Source organism: Triticum urartu, chromosome 3 (assembly GCF_003073215.2).
Source record: "Triticum urartu cultivar G1812 chromosome 3, Tu2.1, whole genome shotgun sequence".
Classification (NCBI taxonomy): Eukaryota; Viridiplantae; Streptophyta; class Magnoliopsida; order Poales; family Poaceae; genus Triticum; species Triticum urartu.
This window is the reverse complement of record NC_053024.1, coordinates 391,312,733-391,336,087: the sequence shown is the minus strand read 5'-3', so window position 1 is coordinate 391,336,087 and position 23,355 is coordinate 391,312,733.

Here is a 23,355-nt window from a genome sequence, read left to right as displayed (position 1 = left end):
AGAGACTAATATGATGTCATGGCGAGAGATTGCCTTGAGTGTGTACATGCAAGGGGGGAGGGGATAGAGGCACGAGGAGATTTTTTGTGTGTGGTGTCTGTGTTGGTATGTGTGGGTGTGAGAAGATAACGAGACCTAGGGGCAGAGGGTGTGTCACCGTGTGAGGTCCGGTGCGTCGAGGTGAGGCCCTTGGTACGGTTCCTTCTTGTGCCACATTGGTCGGCCCGTGACGCATTTAGGGAGACCCATGGATGACTTGTCATACAAGACAATGATAGCAGAACAATGAAGGACTCTGTGTCCACTGACAAAGCCGGCTAGGATTTGTAACCCTGGGTTCTTGGACTAAGGTAACCCCTTATCTTTGATATTACTATTCATCCAACCTAACTTTAAGGGGCATCCTATAGAATGCTCTGCTAGAATCATACTCGTCAATTAGGAAGAGAGGTGTGAGACAATGCGTGAGAGACAGACCTAAAGATAATACTACAAAAAAAAGACATTCGTGACATTTTGGGCCGAACGAATTTTTTTTCTGTCATACTTTTGACACTTCTATGATGATAATTGTGACAAAACCCGGTATCATCATAGATGTGGTGGGGTCCTACTTCTATGACAGAAAATGGACTTTTCGTCCTGGGCGGGCCGGAGACGCAGCTGCATGACATTCTTTGGGCCGCCCATGACAGAAAAAACCGTGGTAGAAGCGAGGGCGAGAAAAATATCGGGGAGTTCCCGGTTACGGCGGGTGGTCGGGGGCCGAGTGATGCGCGTTTCTCTCATACGTACGTGCGTGTGTGTGAGGCGTTGGGCTCTAACTGAACCCGAGCGATTGCACTGCAGGCTATGCGTTACTGAACCCGAGCGATCGATCGATCCCTTGTTGTTAACTGAACCCGAGTGTGATTCCTTCCCTACTGCTGCTAACTGAAGCCGATCGATGCTACCTCTACATGAATAGTGAGCGTTGTTGAGGGGGTTTGGATGAACAGTTCCCGGTGGGGGTTGGATGAACAGGACCCCATGGTAGTAGAGGTCGTTGCCGGTGGATGAACAGTACCCCGATCGATCGAGCCGGTGGATGAACAGGACCCCGTGGAGGGATGGATGAACATGACCCCATGGGGGGCTGGTTGAACAGTAGCCCGTGGAGGGGTGGTTGAACATGACCCCGTGGAGAGGGCTGGTTGAACAGTAGCCGGTGGAGGAGCGCGCGGTGGAGGCTAGATGAACAGGAGTTCATGGATGAACAATCCCAGGTGGAGGCTGGAGGAGGTCGATGGTGGATGAACAGTAGTCCGTGGAGGCTAGAGGAGGTCGACGGTGGAGATGAATAGTATCCCGTGGAGTCTCGTTTTGCGGTACGCCACACCCTTCCCGATGAACAGGACCCCCGTTTCGACCGTAGCGCTCCAACACAAGTATGTTTCCTCTGTTTTGCGGTACACCACACCCCTCCCGATCAATAGGACCCCGTTTCCACTGTACGAGGTCCGTTTCCTCCGTTTTGCGGTACGCTAGACCCCTCCCGATGAACAGGATCCCATTCGACCATGGCCGGTCTTACACAAGGCCGTTTCCTCCATACTGCGGTACGCCAGGCCTCGTTTCCATCGCCTGTTCCGTACAAGCCGGTTGGCTCTCGACGAACACGACGACGACGCAGTTTCTCCATTCCGACCCAGCCATGTACACGATCTCTGGCTGTACGTATGCGCGAGTAGGCATTCGAGACCCCGCCCGTATGTACGTACATGGTCGTCTTTACTTTCTTGCAACATGGCCAATGTACATACGTGTACATGCTACATGCACGCCTCTACTATGACACATGCGCGCCTCTACTACGTCACGTGCCCTTCCTTACATGGCCATGGTTCATCCCTGTAGCCTGCAGACAGACCGATCGTATGTACATACATGTTCGCGACCAGAATGACAACGCTACGTACGCTTCGACCAGGTGGGTCCCGACTGTCAGGCACTTCCTTGTGTGCGAACATGTAGCCAGTGGGTCCCAGCAGTCAGGGGGGAATCAATTTTTTTACCCGTAATATGGACGCACTTCCTTGCGTGCAAAGATGTAGCTGGTGGGTCCCAGCAGTCAGGGGAGAAAATATTATTTTTAGGGTAAAAAGGATACGGTTGCATGCATGCGTCCATGGGCGTGGTGCGTCCCCACTGTCAGCCTCTCACGTACAGTCATCTTTCGATGACTCTTGGTTGTTGACCATGTTGACAACACCGTGCCAAGCGCACCAAGGCCGGTGGACGACGGCGAGGCGCCAGACTAGAACGGCCCAGAGATGGGGAAGACACGGCAGTGGAGTCGCAGATGGAGAGGAGTGGGAAACTTAACTGGTTCGGGTGCGCGGGAGCACTGCCGCCCACGGGTGACAGGAGCAAGAACAGAGGTTGAAGAAGGAGCACGGCTGTTGGATTAACATCCAACGGTCCAGCTGCTAGAATCATTTGTTGATTAAGTTGACAAAGCCCTGCGTACACGTCTGCTTAGTACACCCACAAGTCAGCCACCAAATCTGTCAGGTCCCAGCTGTCATCAGGAGGAATGGTTTTTTCGCATAACAAGGAGGCACTTCCTTCCGTGCGAAGATACGGCCGGTGGGTCCCAGCTGTTAGAGGGAGGAAACATCTTAATAAGGAGGAACTTTCCTTGTGTGCGACCATGGACCTCGTTGGTCCCAGCCGTCAAGCTCTCCAAGTACAGTCCTCCTCCAATGACTCTTGTTTGTTGACCACGTCGTGCCAAGCGTAGCGAGGCGATGGACGACGGCGAGGCCCAGACTGGAACGACCCGAAGATGGGGAAGACGCGGCAGTGGAGTCGCAGATGGAGAGGAGTGGGAAATTTGACTAGTTCGGGTGCGAGGTGGGCCTACACTCGGCAGAGAATAACAGGAGGTGCGGAGTGGAAAGATGACCTGGCCGTCGGCGGGGTAGCGTTTCGCCGAGGCGCGCAAAACAACGCCGCTGGACGCCGGAGGCTGGAGCAAGCGGTCCCGGCAGCGCTAGGGGAAGAAGACGAGAGATTGAAGAAGAATGTCGGCCGTTGGATTTAAATCCAAATCCTTGTTAGGCTTCGACCTACTGGCCCACATGTCAGCTAGTCCATTAGTTTTTTAGTCCATTTGGTGGGTTGGGTGAAACAATGGTGTAGCATCTATGCAGCTCATTTATATATATGGTAGAATTTAAAGCCCATTTGCATTTTTCTAGAAATTCGCAGACTTGCTGGGTTGGGTGAACATATCATGTTGGGCTGGACGGAGAAATGTTATAAAAACAGAAACACATGATTGCACGTCTATTACTGCATTGGTTAGTAAAATCTTTGCAAGCTTATGTACACAATCACTAGGAGTTAACTTGCCAAGTTATATATAAACAATTATTATTATTATTATTTTGTAAGAACTTTCAACTTATGAAATAAAATATCATTTTAATTTGATGAGTTAATAGGACGTGGGGTATTATTATTTTTTAGGCTAGACGTGGGACAGTTGAGTTGGTTCTAGGGAAAAGTACTGGGAGAAAATTCAGTTTACATCAAAAAATAAAGTGGGAGAAAATTCAGATATAGGATTAATGAAAACGAAAAATAAAGCAAGTGGGAAGGTCTACAAAATGGTTGAACGAATGACAGGTTTAATAGAACCTTATGTTGTTTCTATTATGTGTGTATATATATGTAATAAAATAAGATATAAATATAGGTTCAGTTTTGCATTCTTATAGAAAAATAGAACTGAGTTGTGTGTCGTCTTGAAAAAACAAACATAACTTGGGTTGCTATTGTTATAGACAAGCTAGGTTGGGAGGCCCAAAGGCCGCTTGATACCTGCTGGATCCAAAAAATGTTGAAACATGTCGTGGGCTGCCCATGTTAAACAACAAAACCTAGGCCATGGACCTGGTGGGCCCGGGACTGTCAGCCTCTCGGCGAATAGTATTCTCCCGATTCCTCTTGTTTTGCTGATCATGTTGGGAACGACAGATGGCGGCGCCGCGGAGAGAGCACCAAGGCGGAGGACGACGTCGAGACCTCGGACCGAACGAATCGGAGCGGGGGAAGACGCATGCGGAGGGGAGTACGAGGGTTGACTTGTTCGGGTACAGGGTGGGTCGGTGGAGCTGCCGCCACCAGACAATGTGTGGGAGTAGTGGGATGGCCAGCCATTGTATAGGAAGAGGACGAAAGACTGAACAAAATAAAGAACTACAAATGGATAGGTGGTTGGTCCCATATGTCTGTGTAGGAGACCTATTGGGTCCACCTGAGAAGGGGAATATGTTGGCAGGAAGGAGATTCAAAGCACGACAGCTGAGTGAACTAGTTTTTTAACGTACAAGTGAACTAGTTACATACATAAGCAAATAGCCACTAAAAAAAGTAAACAGGTTAATGCGTTCTTAAAAGAAATATTTTGGAAAAAATAGATAATTATGACACATAGGCTAATGCATGAAACACTCAGATGATAAAGGTGCTTATAAACAGATAAAGTACAACATCTAGACATTCCTGGCACGCTTGATCATGACGCTGCAGTTGTCCGTGTACTCGTCGGTTACGGGAAGCAGACACGCCCTCATGTACAAGATCAGCCTGTGCATGTCGTAGCATGCGTATGCGTCCTTGGCCACGTAGGTTATGTAGGCTAGATTCAGAGGTACCTCCCACGTGTTCAGGTTCTTGGTATCGTTGTCTTCTTTCATGTTGGCGTATCAGGGGTCGATGATGGTCTCGGCAAGGTCAACCACGGAGTCCTTCTCCCGCCCATTGCCGATGATCTTGTATTGCTTCTAGATGTCGACAAGCTTGTTGCACCAGATGGCTGAATCATCGCGTTCTTCCTTCTCTCCACTGTAACGAAGGTGCAGTCAGCGCTGCCGATGAAACGGGCGAATGCTCTAGAACCTCTATGGCCCTACAGCAGTGGTAGACAAGAACCTCATCCCGCACACATACCTGGGCGACGGCGATCCACTGGTCCCTGTCAGGAGAAGAATGGATGGGCACAAGGTCTAAGTCCTGCGACCTTGTGCTTTCTCGTCCTGTAGGTACTGCTTGGACTCGGTGAGGCAGAGCTTCATCGAGTCCGGATCATTGGTGTACATCACATTCAACTTGGTGCAACCATAGGACTAAACGACAAACTCAAAGGGGAACTCCTTGCTAAAGTCCATATCCAGCAGCCTCACCCCTCAGATCGCCATTGGAGTCTCTTCAAGTGAACGAGTGGGTAGGCGGCGGTAGCAGTTTGGTTTTTAGCTCTTGGGGAACTAGATTCAACAGTAAACTGAGTGTGTACAAGCGACAACAGTTACTACCCATCCCTCGCTTGCTGCACGCCCGGTAGAAGATGCACCCTCAGCGCATTCAAACGCCTCCATTAAGAAACCTACTCCGGCCACACGTCGGTTCACGAGCGGGTCTGTATTGGCACTTTCACATAGATAATACTACCAAGTTTGAACTGTTTGTTATGGTTGTTGTCCTCTGCATCATCTTGTCATGTTTCCCATCTTGCAAGATTGATAACTAACAAATAAGATCCAAATAATAAGTGCAACAAAGATGCCTACACATCTCATTGATTCCCAGCTTGCAAAATTCATAACCAACAAATAAGATTCAAATCATAAGTACAACAAATATGCCTACACATCTCATTGATTCCCAGCTTGCAAGATTCAGAACCAACCCATTAGAGCCTTTTGATAAAGTGAATATCGGGATTAAATCCATCTTGGCTAGCTGTGTCCTACAACCGAAGAACTTGGCGAATGCTCTTGACCGTCACAACATCTGTAGTTGAGTATTACTGTTTGCACAACACAAATAAGAAGAGCCTGATTACTATAATTGTGGCACTCATTGAACTCAACCTGCAGCTCCACACGGATGAGGCCTTCCTGGACTTCCATGATTCAATTCATGCGCCTTTTTCTACAGTTCACCAGAAATGAAGCAAAGATTGCATTATTCAGCTAGCAAGAAGTACTTGCTCTCGTGAGCTGGCAGGTTCTTTAGAAGTTGCACTAAACTTGAGGAACATTAAGGTTGGTTATCCTGCTCATGTAAGGTGCAACTATAATTTGCTAATCCTTTTGTGCAGTTTGCACGAGATTACCAGCAGAATTTGACGGAGATTTTGGAAACTCCAATCACCATTTTGTGCAGTTCCAACAAAACTGAGAGATGTTTCCCATGTGACATTTTAGTTGAACTGCACAAGACACTCATTCCAAAAAAAGAGTGTTTTGTGGAGTTCACCAAAAGGTCCCAATAGCAACAAGGTGAAATGGATATCCCTATCTGCACAAAAAGATAGAAAGTAAACAGTTGCTGGTCAATAAGAATATACGAAACATACACGAAATGAAAAGAAGCATCTTAATTATGTTCATGGTAATCACGCAAGGACAGTAGAAATTTTAAAATGTCAGCAATGCTTCATGTTACCGGAAGCATTACGATCAACAATGACATTCGTCAAATATGGGATTACTTTAATGGTGGCATTGCTTGTTTACCACATACAGTAAATCAACAGCAGCTAAAGAGTTTGTTTAAGGGCATGGGACCGTGGGGACACTAGGACACTCAGCAACATAAGCAACTTACTAATCATACTGGGGAAAACAACAGTAGTACCATTTGTAACACAGTTTAATTGCATCATATCACTAGAGGCATTAGATTAACAATAACACTGGTTAGACATGTGCCTAAGGTAACAGTGTGATCACTTCATTTTACATGCGCCCTTAAATTAACAACAGCAAAATGTTGGTATAAGGACATGCGACAGTGGACGCGTCATCACAATGTACCTACAAGGAGGCATAAAGTGGTGATGCCGAGTTTGTTCATGCTCTGTGAGGGGAGCAAATCTAATCCTGGAGACCTTTTACTATGTGAGGACATCAAATCTAATCCTGGAGACCCTTTACTATGAGAGGGCAGAAAATCTAATCCTGGAGACCTTTTACTATGTGAGGGCAGCAAATCTAATCCTGGAGACCTTTTACTATGCAAGGACGGCAAATCTAATCATGGAGACCTTTTACAATGTGAGGGCAGCAATTCTAATCCTGGAGACCTTTTACTATGTGAGGGCAGCAAATCTAATCCTAGAGACCTTTTACTATGTCAGGGCAGCAATTCTAATCCTGGAGACCTTTTACTATGTGAGGGCAACAAATCTAATCCTGGACATACTCTATTGACTTGTCCACCAGCCGCCACTTTCTATCCTTTTTTCAACCAATAATAGATTTGTTCCTTATCCAGTTAGTACTGTGTTTTCCCATTATTTCCCTTTTCAACCAAGAGACCAGTTGATACCCGGTCTCTACTACTTTCACCATATTATTTCCTCTTTGAATCAAGTCCTAGATTCATGCTACAACTTTCCCCCCTTTCTTTGTTGTTTGAACCAAGTCCTAGATTCGAATGCATGAAGTAGCTTTACATCTAATAATACTAAAAATTTAGGTGGCTTTGGAAGAGCTGATGGGAGTAGAAAAAGATGCACATGCAGACACGTGGGGACCTAGGGCAGTAGAGCATGGCCGCTTTCGAAGAACTTATACCTGAGGGTCATCGGGATGTCGGCGGCGGCAGGTCGGATCTGCGCACAATACGGCAGGGAGGAAGAACGGTCGGAGGACCTCCCGAGCCGGCGCTGTGTCGGAGAGAACGGCACGGGTAGAGGATCGGGCCCCTCCAGTAGCTGTGGGTTTCCTCCCTTGCCGTCGATGACCGCGTGAACGATGTACCTAGTCCTCTACACACACCAGCCGAAGGGATCCGACCGGATCTATGACCAGCGGTGAGCAGAGAGAAAATGTCGCTACTGCTGTCTTGTTTAGATCTGGAGAGGATGAGAGAATAAAGAGAGCAACCCTAGTAAAGCAAGCGCTCAGGCCCCGGCATACATATATAGTGGAGTGATTATCTTTTCCTCTCCACAACAAGCATTTCAATTTGTGTATGTGGCATTAAAGAAAAGAAACTCTATATTTAAGGTGAGTAACTGTACGACTCCTACTTACTGCTACTACTACCTCCGTCCTGGTTTATAGGTCACCTTTGTAGTTCATGCCAAATTTTGACCAAAATTTAAGCTAGAAAAATGTTAATGCATGTCAACAAAAATTATATCGTTGGATTCTTATTTCAACATAGTTATCAATGATATAATTTTTGGTAACATGCATGAACGTTTTGTTAGTTCAATCTGTAGTCAAAATTTGACACAATATACAATGGGGACCACTGAACTAGGACGGAGGTAGTAGTAGTAGTAGTATTGTTCACTTGTGCTCCCCGGCCCTCCATTCATTGACCAACCCCACGGGTGAATAAACATACAGTACTAGTATTTCTATAGAATGAACAAGCTCGAACTATTTTCGCGTATTTAAAAGTTGAGGGCGGGGCTTTTCCCAGGTAGTACGCGCGGCAGTTTTCGCGTAGGCGGTTTGACAGAGAGGCGAGGAGGGTGAGGGAGTAGCGGATTCAACTTACTTATTGCTGGAAAGGTCTGGCTATCCGATTTGATGGTGCGTTACTGCTGGAAAGACTTGTGATATGACTACCCACCATAGTCATGAATTACTGGCGGTACGACCGGGGTGATGCCGTCCTTCCGTTCCGCACTCTAATCCGGTGCATGACACGTCGACCCGGATGCTGTCTCTCCCACATGTCGACGAAGTAGGTAGGAGGAGTGTGAACCACGGCAGAGTAGTGTGAACCACGGTAGCCCAGTGAATCAACAGTAGAAAACAATGTTCTAATATGGCCATAAAAAACAATGTGCTACGGTCCAGACTGTAGCATGTACAGTACTACTCCTCTTTGTTTGGATCCCTAAGTTAGAGCTAGTTTAGGTTGAAATAGCCTCAAATTATCCAAACAGGAGGGGTTAGTTTGAGCTAGTTTGCTCTAACCCAGCTAAAAAAACTAGGGACTAGGGACTTTTTAGTTGGGACTAGAAAAAGTCCTAGGACTTATGAACCTAACAGGGCCTCAAGCACCTATGGAGGCGACTGCCGCTCGCGTCTATCGCGTGTCAGGAGACGTTCCCGTAGACGACGAGGTGCCTATGGTGCCTATTGTGCACCGCGACCAAGGCGGAGAGAAAAACGAGAGAACTACATATTTATTTACAGTGTAGATTCACTCATTTTGCTCCGTATGTACTCCGTCTCGATGTAGTCTAGTCACTTGCTGAAATCTCTAGAAAGGCAAATACTCCTTTCTGGTTTACATAGCTATACTAGAAAGTAATAGTGGGCTCACATAGCAATTTTGTCTCATGCAAGAGCCTGGCTATATGCGTGCTCCAAGGTTCGAAACTGCCATGTTCGGGTTGCGCTTGGCTCTTCGACTCTTCGAGAAGAGGAACAATGATGTTACTACTGCTGCTTCTACAATATTGAATCCACTGCTGCATGTCCGTCCACCGTGAGCGGGAAGGATAACTTTTTTTAGTACTACTATAAGCAAAAGCATGTCCTCGTCTATGAGCCACCGCACGCATGAGCGAGGGAGAAGGCGAGTAGTAAAATCAAGCTTCTCCTCGTTGTACGAGTTGACATACCCGCAGTGTACAATACTCCATTTGTTGCAAGCTCTAACATACCCCACCACAAATTAAAATATATATTCCTGTCTTGACCAGATGAGCGTGCAAAGTACAATCACCAGGATGACAGGTAGGGCCAGAAGATTATTTTAATAAAAAAGCATGGAGCCGACCCCAACGATTTTAAAGCTTACATGCACGATACACGCTATCCTAGACTACTCTACACATGAAACTGCCACACTACCATCCGGGCTAAGATTGGCTCTTCGCCTCTTCAGGAAGTCAAACAATGATGGAATACTACTACAGTGGAGGGGTACTACAGTATGCTTCTGGCCATCTAACACCAATTGAACTGCTGCATGTCCACCGCATGCAGGAGGGAGAGCGTGTAGCGAATGAAAGCTTCTCCTAGTCCTGCCAGCCACCACGCTCATGGGCGAGGGAGGGACGCAGCTTCATTGACTTACTGCTCCTGCCTTTGCGTGTATGACAGGTGGGCCCAATAGGAGGGTGGCCCACCTGTCATGCAGCCAAAGGCAGGTGCGGTTAAGGCGAGAGGGCGTTGTAGTAATCAAACTTCTCGGTCTTGTACAAATTGACGCGACACATCAAAGCACTGCACTCGATATATTTCAATAATTTGTGTTTACCGATGCTTTAATTACAACACATGCATGCATGCCGTGACTCTCCTTTTGATACTTGCATGTGTTGATTTAATGCACCTTGAAGTAGTATGAATATGTGTTGATTTAATGCCCCGGCCCTAATAAAGTGAGAGATGGTTGTGCACGAGGAAGGCAGAATTCCGAGGAGGGCGAGATCATGCAGATGGAACAGGACCCGACGATGGAGCTCTCTATGGTCTCGATGGACCTCACCTTGCTCCACTGCCCCTTGTGCCTCCGCCCCTTGAAGCCTCCAGTGTATGAGGTTCGAATACACCTCCTCCATTCGATTGATCGAGCAAGGTGCAGGTTTCTTGATTGATGTGTTGTTCGATTGATTTGTGCAGTGCAAGGGAGGGCACCTGGCCTGCGCGGACTGCCGTGTCGAGCGCCTCGGCAACCAGCGGCAGTGCCAGAATGCTGTGGGCTCCACGTCACTTACCACAAGCTCGCCGATCACCAGAGCGTGTGTCCGCTCGCGCCCTGCAAATGCAAATGCCCCGTTCCCATCTGCGGCTACGAAGGCCCGCCGTTGGCGCTCTCCCACCACATCAGCACCATGCATCCCATGCCCGTGCACAGGATCTAGTACGGCCAGGTGCTCCAGCTGCAAGTGCCAATGTTGGAGCCATGGCTCTTGCTGTTCGTGGAGGAGGAGGGCTGCGCGTTTTTCTTTGTTGGTGGCGTGCTCGACATCGGCGCGCCTATCGCCGTGTCGGTTGTCTTTGTCAGAGCAGGGTCGTCCCCACTTCCGCACTACGTAGCGAAGCTATGGGCGAATGGCCCGCTGGGGGAGCCCAAACGTAGGACCGACGCCATCGAGGTGGAAATGGAGGTGACAAGCAGCAAGGATCTCGGCGATGTCATCGTGCACAAACTGACCTTCTTCACAGTTCTGCCCAAGTTGCTGGCCAGGGCTAAGCTGGTGTCCCTCCACATTCAGATTGACAAGCTCATGTCCTAAATGATTCTGCAGTGCCTTTTGTTTATCTTATTAATATGCTAATATAGGGGTTAGCTCGGTCTACTTTAGCTTAAGAGATGGTGGGCTTTGGGGGCGATGCAGCAATTACTTCGACATCAGATCAGCAGTTAAAGTAATTTCCAACAGTCGAACATATAGTTTGTGTCTATTGGATATAAAGATCCTTTGGGTAAGAAGTATAACTGCTTATAAGAAGTAAGTATAAAAGCTTATATGCTTGTTTGTCAGGAAGTGTTGCATATGATACATCTCCGACGTATCTATAATTTTTGATTGTTCCATGCTATTATATTACCCGTTTTGGATTTTATGGGCTTTATTATACACTTTTATATTATTTTTGGAACTAACCTATTAACCGGAGGCGCAACCCAAATTGCTTTTTTATTGCCTATTTTAGGGTTTCGAAGAAAAGTAATATCAAACGGAGTCCAAACGGAATGAAACCTTCAGGAACGTGATTTTCTCAATGGAAGCAATCCAGGAGACTTGGAGTCTACTTCTGGGAAGCTTCGAGCTGGCCATGAGGCAGGGAGCGCGCCTGCCCCCTGGGCGCGCCCCCACCCTCATGGGCCCCTCGTGGCTCCCCTGACCTACTTCTTCCTCCTATATATATCCATATACCCCCCAAACATCGAAGACGAGAATAGATCGGGAGTTCTGCCGCCAGAAGCCTCCGTAGCCACCGAAAACCAATCTAGACCCTTTCCAGCACCCTGCCGGAGGGGGGAATCCCTCTCCGGTGGCCATCTTAATCATCCCGACGCTCTCCATGACGAGGACGGAGTAGTCCACCCTCGGGGCTGAGGGTATGTACCAGTAGCTATGTGTTTGATCTCTCTCTCTCTCACTCTCTCGTGTTCTTGAGGTGGTACGATCTTGATGTATCGCGAGCTTTGCTATTATAGTTGGATCTTATGATGTTTCTCCCCCTCTACTCTCTTGTGATGAATTGAGTTTTCCCTTTGAAGTTATCTTATCGGATTGAGTCTTTAAGGATTTGAGAACACTTTATGTATGTCTTGCACGTGCTTATCCGTGGTGACAATGGGATATCATGTGATCCACTTGATGTATGTTTTGGTGATCAACTTGTGAGTTCCGTGAACTTATGCATAGGGGTTGGCACATGTTTCCGTCTTGACTCTCCGGTAGAAACTTTAGGGCACTCTTTGAAGTTCTTTGTGTTGGTTGAAAAGATGAATCTAAGATTGTGTAATGCATATCGTATAATCATACCCACGGATACTTGAGGTGACATTGGAGTATCTAGGTGACATTAGGGTTTTGGTTGATTTGTATCTTAAGGTGTTATTCTAGTACGAACTCTATGATAGATTGAACGGAAAGAATAGCTTCATGTTATTTCACACGGACTCTTGAATAGATCGATCAGGAAGGATAACTTTGAGGTGGTCTCGTACCCTACCATAATCTCTTCGTTTGTTATCAGCTATTAGTGACTTTGGAGTGACTCTTTGCTGCATGTTGAGGGATAGTTATATGATCCAATGATGTTATTATTGTTGAGAGAACTTGCACTAGTGAAAGAATGAACCCTAGGCCTTGTTTCAACGCATTGCAATACCGTTTGTGCCCACTTTTATCATTTGCTACCTTGCTGTTTTTATATTTTCAGATTATAAAAACCTTTATCTACCATCCATATTGCACTTGTATCACCATCTCTTCGCCGAATTAGTGGACCTATACAATTTACCATTGTATTGGGTGTGTCGGGAACACAAGAGACTCTTTGTTATTTGGTTGCAGGGTTGTTTGAGAGAGACCATATTCATCCTATGCCTCCCACGGATTGATAAACCTTAGGTCATCCACTTGAGGGAAATTTGCTACTGTCCTACAAACCTCTGCACTTGGAGGCCCAAAAACGTCTACAAGAAGAAGGTTGTGTAGTAGACATCAAGCTCTTTTCTGGCGCCGTTGCCGGGGAGGTTAGCGCTTGAAAGAATATCTTTAGATCTTGCAATCGAATCTTTTTGTTTCTTGTTTTAGCACTAGTTTGGTTTATAAAAGAAAACTACAAAAAATGGAATCGAGTTTGCCTCATACGCTTCATCTTTTTAATATATTTCGTGAGAATTATGGAAAGGGAAATTGTGCTCAAGTGCTAGAAGAAGAAGTCTATAAAATGTTTGTCACTAAATCTTTGAATGGTGAGCATGATTGCAATGTTGTTAGTATGAACTCCTTGAATATCCATAGTACTAATGATGATTGCACTAGTCATGATGAAAATATCTCTTATAAGCATATCGATTTTTGTGGAGTGCATAGAGTTTGCAAGTACATACCAAACAGGGAAGATAGATTCTGCAAGAGGCATAAGTATTTCGAAACTAAATGGTTGCAAGAAAGGCTAGATGTTTGTGCTAAAAACTTAAACTTTCTTAGTCGTACTTGTGAACTTTGCAATGAACATGATCATTTCAGTACCCAATGCAAATTGTTTCATGATCGTATCGTGTCCAAAAATTGTGATGACTTGATTTCCCTTGCACATCATAGCGAACTTAGTTTGCTCTTGGACTATTGTAAGTGCATCTAGTGCCACCCCTAGTTGGTTTTGGAGTATTGACGACAAACCTAGTTGAGGGACTAATGTGTTTGTGAGAATTGCAGGAAAACACAGGTAGAAGTCCCTCATTGATTCGGTTTACTACCAGAGATGACCCCTAAAAATGAATGAAGACATTGAAGTCAAAGGTGGTATATGAAGATATTCACATTGAAGACTATGACAACAGAAGACACGTCATGAAGACTATGGAACTCGAAGACTTAGATCTTTCGTAGTTCTTTTTATTTTTGTTGAGTCATAGGAACCACCGTACTGTTAAGTGGGGTCCAGGAGAACAAGTCAGAATGACTTAAGTGATGCCTAAATCAAAAATCTATGTCTTCGAGTGAAGACAATGAGAGCAAATCTTGTCCAGAGCCGGACAAGTCAGCTTTGCTTATAGCCCAAGTAAAGTTGCCATGAGAGTTCGAAATCTGACCGTTGAGACACGTGTCAGTTCCTTAGTGACCTAGGGTCATTTCAGACAAATCAGGTCGGGTTGCCAAGTGGCTATAAATAGCCCACCCCCACAACCATAAACAGTTGGCTGCTCAGATTTCAGTGCACGGCTTTTGTCGTTTGAGAGCAACCCACCTCGAAGCCTTTGAGAGAAAATTCCTAGTGAGGAGAAAAGCCCTAACCACCCAGAGCCAGAGTAAATTGGGCATCACTTAAGTCTTCTTGTCTATGTGATCTGAAGACTTATTACACTTGAGGACTGTGAATACTCCAGACGGTTAGGCGTCGCGTTCAGAGCATCCAAGAGACATTGTGGATTGCCAGTGAACGAAGTCTGTGAAGGTTTGGGAGTCTACCTTGAAGACTTACCAGAGTGATTGGGCGAGGACTAAGTGACCTTAGCTCAAGGAGATTACGGTGAGGACTTGGTGTCCTGAACTGTGTGTTCAGGACTGGGTGTCCGGGACTGTGTGTCCTAAGGTTTAAATACCTAGCCGCTCCAACCAGACGTACAGTTGTCACAGCAACTGGAACTGGTCCAACATATCATTGTCTTCAATGAGTCACTGGTTTCATCTTCACTTCCTTCTCTTGCTGTTACTCATTGCAAAGTCATTGCATGCTTGCTTTATCATTTGTCTTCACAACGTGAATGCATGATCTGTTTGGCTTCATAACTTCTTCCTACTTGATCCTTATTACACTGAAGCTGTTTGTCACTGTGCTTTCACTCTATTGAATACATGACCATGGCTGGCCTAGTGTAATCTAACTTCCGCTGCATAGTAATAGGCATAATCTTCACTGTTTGTCTTCATAACTCCCAAGTTTTGAAGACTTTCATAAAAATCGCCTATTCACCCCCCCCTCTAGTCGATATAACGCACTTTCAATTGGTATCAGAGCAAGGTGCCCCTTGTTCTGTGTGATTCGGTTTAACCACCTGGAGTTTTAGCTATGTCGACTGCAGGGATAATCAAAGTCTCCGCTGCGTGCCCCGTCTTCGATGGAACTGAATATCCCTACTGGAAGAATAAGATGCGCATGCATCTTAAAGCCATTGACGTCGACCTATGGTATGTCGTCGAGAACGGCGTTCCCAAGGTTGGAGAAGGTGTCACTGCTGCTGATGTCAAGAAATTAGTTCAACTGGACTCTACTGCCAAGAACATCATCTGTGGTCATCTGACCAAAGGACAGTATGGCCGTGTGAGTGCCTTGAAGACATCCAAACTGGTCTGGGGCTGGCTCTCCAAGGTCAATGAAGGCATCTCAGCCCAGAGAGATCAACGAATTAGTGTCCTTCACAATCTCTTCAACCGCTTGAAGCGAAATGACAATGAGAATGTCCAGCACACATTTGATAGACTCACTAACATCACAAATGAGCTTCAAGCCCTCGGCGCCACTGAAATCACCAAACATGAAATCGTCAAAATGCTGCTGAGATCACTTGATAGTTCGTTTGACATCCTGGCCCTGATGATTCAAGAACGTCCTGATTTCAGGACACTCGATCCGTCTGACATACTTGAGAGGCTCAACACACACGAGTTTCAGCTTTCTGAGAAAAGAGATATCTACGGTCCAAACTATGGGCGAACTCGCGCCTTGAAGACAAAAGCTGTCTCCTCATCTGAAGAAGAATCTGACTGCAGTTCTGATGATCCTGAAGACATTGGAAGAGAACTTGCAATGCTAGTGAAGAAGTTCCAAAAATTCACCAAGAAGAAAGGCTTCAGAAAATCTTCACGATCAAGCTCAAGGAATGATGAAGCTTCTTCTCATGACTACAAGAAGAAAACATGTCACAAGTGCAAGAAAACTGGACACTTCATCTCTGAGTGTCCACAGTGGGACAATGAGAACAGAAGGAAGAAGAAGAGCAAGGAATATGATTCTGACGACAAGAAGAAGAAGAAGAAATACTCAAAGTCTTCTTCCAAGTCTTCATCAAAGTCTTCATCACACAAGAAGAGCTCATCTGGCAAGGCACGTGCGTTTGTTGGAAAGGAGATGGATTCAGAGGAGGAGTCCGCATCTGAGGAGGCAGAGGTGGAGTCTGAGGAGGAGTCTGATTCTGGCATTGCGAGTCTGGCTACAGCATACGTCGCCAAGTCCATCTTCAACACTGAAGACAATAACTGCATCACCGACACCAACGCAAATGACAAGAACGACTCCACTCCTACCTACTGCTTCATGGCACGCGGTGCCAAGGTAAACACATGCACTACTCGCTATGAAACATCTAGTGACGATAACTTTGAATGTGATTCAAAACCTAGCTACAAAACACTTGCTAAAATTGCAACTGAACAATAGAAAGCTATGGAACATATTCAAAAACTGTTAGACAGAAGCGATGATCTGTTGGGTGCTGAAATGACTCGATCTGAATCCTTAATTGAAGACATAAAAAACCTTCAGGTTAAGTATCAGGAACTTGAAGATCGTCATGATACTCTCTCAACAACTCATGAAAAGCTTTTCTATGATTATCTTCAAAGGAAGCAAGAACTTGAGAAATTGAGGGTGGCTCATGAAGATCTTCAAAAGGAAAACGAGTCACTTTGCTCCGAACAGATCAGTCCCGCTCAGGAAGGATTTGAACCACCATGTCTTAAATGCATTGAGCATGATAATGCTAATTCTGTTGCTGAATGTTCCACTTCTACTGCTGTTGCAATATCTTCAACTGTTGACGTGGTAACTAACCCCTCTGCTAAGGATACCACTGCTATTGGTGATGAGAATGCTATGTTGAAGACATTGCTTGAAACAGGGATGTACAAAAGTCTTAAAGGACATCAGACACTATGTGATGTCCTCAAGAAGCAGATCCTGAATCGAAACCCTAAGAAAGAGGGTGTTGGATTTGTGAGGAAAATCAATGCAGATGGCTCTTACTGGAAACCTGAGAAGTACCCCAAAACCACATGGGTTCCTGCAAAGGAACTTTCAGCAGATCCATCCAACTTATCTGGCTTCACTTGTGCTAACCCCATTATTATTGATGAATCCTTTGATGCAAACTATAAACTATTTAAGAATCAGAATGGTGAAGTGTTTGCCAGGTACATTGGTACTAACTGCAGGATGGACCGCCTATGAAGAAGATCTGGGTTTCCAAAAAGTGTCTGGAAAATCTTCCTGTGAATGTCTTCATGACACCTCACTTGAAGAAGACAAATCTCAGACCAAAGGCTTCATACGGTCCAATGGCTTCATACAAACAGAGGACTCACCTGAGTCACACTAACACAAATGTTTTGCAGGGAAACCATACTCAGGCACATGAGTATGAGAGCGGTTCATCGAACTGTGTTCATGTGACCAAAAATTATTCTACTTATTCCTATGAGTATTATTGTCCACCTGCTAGACTGTTTGCTAAGGCTTCAAATCCAAAATTCTCAGATGCTGCACTTAGACTTATTGCTTCTAAGCCACCCTTGAAGATGTGCGTGGTTAAGAAAGCTTAACTCTCTTGTGCAGGGAAAGGTCTCCAGCAGAAAAACAAAATCTTCTGATGCTATTGCTGGGGACCTTAAAAATCTTGTAGGGCGCAAGATAAAATGCCCGAATGGGATCAATATGTACTTCGTTCCTGAATCGCATGCTACTCTCCCTATTAGTCCTAATCTGGATTTAAGTTTTCATAACCCACTGGTTCGTCAAATGTTTATGCTTCACAATTCTCTTCGTGAAGCCTATCCCCCTAACTGTACTGTAGGGTACGACACCAGCGACTTCAAAATCTTCAGAATGGATTATTGACAGTGGGTGTACAAATCACATGACTGGTAGAAGAAGCCTTCTTATGGACTCAACATTACGTCCATCCGACAAGAGCCACATCAATTTGCTGACAATGGTAAAAGTAAGGTATTGGGTCTAGGTAGAGTTGCAATCTCAAAGGATCAATACATGGATAAAGTCATGCTTGTTGAATCCCTTGGCTTCAACTTAATGTCTGTCTCAATGCTTTGCGATCTGAATATGATTGTAATGTTTGGAAAATATCGCTGCCTGGTGCTAATGGAATCTGACAAATCACTAGTGTTTGAAGGGTATCGGAAAGGTGATTTGTACGTGGTAGATTTCTCAGCAGGACCACAACTTGCGGTATGCCTTCTTGCAAAAGCTTCAGAATGCTGGCTTTGGCATCGGAGGCTTGGGCATGCTGGCATGAGGAACCTCCACACCCTTGCGAAGAAGAAGCATGTCATAGGCATCGAGGGCGTCAAGTTCAAGAAAGATCATTTATGCGGTGCCTGTGAAGCAGGGAAGATGACAAGGGCAAAACATCCTTCGAAGACAATCATGACTACTACACAACCCTTCGAACTGCTCCACATGGATCTTTTCGGTCCCACTCACTACTCAACTTTTACTACTACTGCTTGCCTCTATGGTTTCGTCATTGTTGATGATTACTCTAGATATACTTGGGTACACATAATCCTTTACAAGACTGAAGTGCAGGATGTCTTCAGACGCTTCGCCAATCGAACTATGAACAATTTTGGCGCCAAGATAAAGCACATTAGAAGTGACAATGGCACTGAATTCAAGAACACTGGCCTTGATACATATCTTGATACCTTGGGCATCACACATGAATTCTCAGCTCCGTACACGCCACAGAAGAATGGCGTCGTCGAACGCAAGAACAGAACACTCATTGTAATGGCCAGAACAATGCTAGATGAATACAAGACTCCAAGAAAATTCTGGACTGAAGCCATTGATACTGCATGCCATACAATCAATCGTGTTTATCTTCACAAGCTTCTGAACAAGACACCTTATGAACTCCTAACTGGCAGGAAGCCAAATGTCAGTTACTTCAGAGTATTTGGCGCAAAGTGCTGGATCAAGGACCCACATCACACCTCAAAGTTTGCACCAAAAGCACATGAGGGCTTTATGCTTGTATATGGAAAGGATTCACACTCCTACAGAATCTTCAATCTCTTCCATTACAAAGTGGTCGAAACAGTGGATGTGCGGTTTGATGAAACAAATGGTTCACAAAGAGAGCAACTGCCAAATGTGCTAGATGAAGTCCCAGCTAGTGAATCAATCAAGCTTATGGGAACTGGAGAGATTATGCCTTCTGAAGCTCATCCTGAAGAAGAACTCATCATCTCAGCACCTGATCAACATGAAGACAATGCTCAGCATGAAGACATTCCTCCAAACAACAACGCAGATCAGCAAGAGCAAAGTCTTCGCCCTATACATCCTCGTGTTGCAAATGAAGTGCAGATTGACAGAATACTTGACAGCATCAATGCACCTGGTCCACTCACTCGTTCAAGGGCAACTCAGATAGCAAACTTCTGTGGGCATTTCGCATTCGTCTCAATATCAGAACCCAAGAAAGTTGAAGAAGCCTTCGTGGAACCTGAATGGATTCAAGCTATGCAAGAAGAGCTTCAACAGTTTGAGCTGAATAATGTATGGGAACTGGTTAAGCGTCCCGATCCACGGAAGCACAACATAATAGGCACCAAATGGATATACCACAACAAGCAAGATGAGCATGGTCAAGTTGTCAGAAACAAAGCTCGTCTCGTTCCTCAAGGATATACTCAAGTAGAGGGCATTGACTTCGATGAAACTTTTGCTCCTGTGGCTAGGCTTGAAGCCATACGCATACTGCTGGCCTATGCAAATCATCATAACATACTTCTATATCAAATGGATGTGAAAAGTGCCTTTCTCAATGGCAAGATTGAAGAACAAGTGTATGTTGCACAACCACCTGGTTTTGAAAATCCAAAACATCCTGATATGGTATACAAGCTCAACAAGGCACTGTATGGCCTCAAACAAGCCCCTAGGGCCTGGTATGATACACTCAAGTACTTTCTGAAGAGCAAAGGCTTCATACCTGGTTCCCTGGATCCCACTCTTTTCACGAAGACATACGATGGTGAACTGTTTGTGTGCCAAATATATGTGGATGACATTATCTTCGGCTGCACCAATCGGAAGTACAGTGAAGAGTTTGGATATATGATGCAAGAGCAATATCAGATGTCCATGATGGGGGAGCTGAAGTTCTTTCTTGGTCTTCAAATCCGACAACAGCGCAATGGCATCTTCATATCTCAAGAGAAGTATCTCAAAGATTGCCTGAAGAAGTTCGGTATGCAAGACTGCAAAGGCTTCACAACACCAATGCCAGCCAAACATCATCTAGGTCCTGACGACAATGGTAAAGAGTTCGATCAAAAGGTATACCGCTCCATGATTGGGTCTTTGCTTTATTTGTGTGCATCTAGGCCAGATATCATGCTTAGTGTTTGCATGTGTGCTCGATTTCAAGCGGCACCAAAGGAGTCGCATCACTTAGCTGTGAAGCGAATTCTTCGATATTTGGCTCACACCCCAACTCTAGGATTATGGTATCCAAAGGGCTCAGAGTTTGATTTGGTTGGATTTTCGGATGCTGATTATGCTGGTGACAAAGTTGATCGCAAGTCTACATCAGGCACATGTCACTTTCTGGGACGATCACTTGTATGTTGGTCTTCAAAGAAGCAGAACTGTGTATCTCTCTCCACTGCTGAATCTGAATACATTGCTGCTGGATCTTGCTGCGCTCAGCTTCTGTGGATGAAGCAAACACTCAAGGATTATGGCATTCATCTGAAGCAAGTGCCACTTTACTGCGACAACGAAAGCGCCATCAAGATTGCCAACAACCCAGTTCAGCACTCGAAGACAAAGCACATTGAAATTCGCCATCACTTTCTCAGAGATCATGTTGTGAAGGAAGACATTGATATCATACACGTCAACACTGAAGAGCAATTGGCAGATATCTTCACCAAGCCCTTGGATGAGAAGAGGTTTTGCAAGTTACAGTGTGAGCTAAATATCTTGGAATCCTCAAATGTCCTGTGATCAGGCACACATCCTAACACTTATGCATATTGATGACTTAGATGTGCAACGCACAAAGTAAAATATATCTTCAATCAATGAAGACATACATTCTAAGTGTGAATACATTAATGTGGAATTTGACTTCGGAGCGCCACAATAATTGTGCGCCGTGTCTGGGTCTAATACTTCCTATACGGTGGGTAACGCCACCACCAAACGTTCCATTTTGAAGTGTTTAACTCATGGCGTTACCTTGCAATATCTTCACATTGGTTTGGCTTCGAACTTAACATGTCTTCATGATTATCTTCACTACGATGATTATATATATATATGCTCTAAGTGTTCTGTCCTCTACAGCATTCACTTATAGCTATGTCTTCTTGGTTGAATCTTTTGAACTAAGTGAATGTGATCGGACCCTAACCTCTCTATGCTTTCTATCTCAAACTCTATCTCTCCAAGTCATATGCATTCTGTTGAAACTGTCAAATGTCTTCACTGTGTCCTTGTCAGCTGAAGACATAGAGACAACCATAAAAGTCCGTTTTTAATGCTCATTCCTCCACATAAGATCCAGAGAAGCAGGAACGACCGCTCGACAATTTAGGCATGCGTGGGACGTGGAACAAACCCCAAACTTCCGCTAACTGGCCACGCGTGCCTCAAATGCGAACCGCCAGGGGCACCTGCGTAATAGCACAGTGTCGCCTCTGAGTCTATAAATTCACACTTACCGCAGTCATTATCTCCTTCTTCCATCCTCGCACGAACCCTAGCGCCACCGCTAGCACTCGACGACGCCGGAGACGAAGCGCTTCGCTGCCGCAACCTCTCCAACGCCGTCCTCACGCGGACCGCGGACATCGTCCTCTCCGCCGTCGCCGTAGGTGTTTTCCGTCGCCAAGTTAGGGCACGGAGGACTGAACTGCTCGGCATCAACTTCCTTCCGTATAGTAGTTCCAGTGTGGTAAATAAAACTTCTTTTTACAGCCTCTTTTGATCTCTTGGTTCTGTCACTTTCAACCATAAGAAGTTTCTCTTCACACCAGTTAGATCTCTCGCTGCATCTCATAACATGCCTAGTATATTCACTTGTGCTTCATAAAGTAGTTAGATTCCTCACTTGTACTGATCTATGGGTTCGTACAAATCTGGAACCAACTTCTTATCTATAAGTGAATGTCTTCGCACAATGAGGTCAATGTCTTCTAAACTGATTAATCTTCAAAACCTTCTGAGAATGCATATGACCTCTTCCCCTTCCCTCGCACCTTAATGCTGTCACAGGTACATGTCCGTGGGAGAATCCTTCGGTTCTCATAGTCTGCATTCATTTGCAGAATTCCTACAGCATCACATAAACTCTCCTGAAGCCAGTTCCTGTTTGTCCAGAAAAAGAAAGCCTTTGAAGCCTTTGAAAGTTTTGAAGCCTTTCAAGTGAAAGTTTATGGCTTCAGTTGCAGCAGCAAGAAAGGGGGGCAGACAGAGACGTGAGGGAACTTCCAAGGATCTGCCTGAAGACTTGGCAGAAATGTACAAAACAGATCCAGAAGAGAGCTATGGGCAGCGCAAAACCCGAATCCAATGGATTCGACGCTATTGGGCAGAACAGTGGTTCAAATACCGCTTCGTCACCCAGGAGTATGCTGAAAAGAATGCAATCAAGACTCCATGGGGGGATATCTTATACAAGAACCTTGCACCCAGAACCAGAGATGAAGCCATTGCTCAAGGCTTCTACCCATGCATGGTCCGAGGACCACAGCCTGATGATGCACATCCGTCGTCACTTCTCTGGTGTCGTGACGACAATCTCTTCAAATGCAACTTTCAGTTTGCCCAACAGTCTGCGAAGCTAAACAAGAAGAAATTTGGGCTTGACTTCAATCATGGTCCCTCCTCACCAAGGGCAGATGGCACACGCGACGCGGAACCCAATATCATCGATCCGTTTGCCAATCTTGAGGGCCTGATCACCCACATCTTAGTCCAAGCGACTGCTGTGAATGACCCTCCAGCTGATTCTGAGTCTGATGAAGCTCCTGCTGTGCCGAAGCCAAAGCAGACAAAGAAACCAAAAGCTTCGAAGCCGGCCCCTGCCTCAAAAATCTCAAGGGCGAAG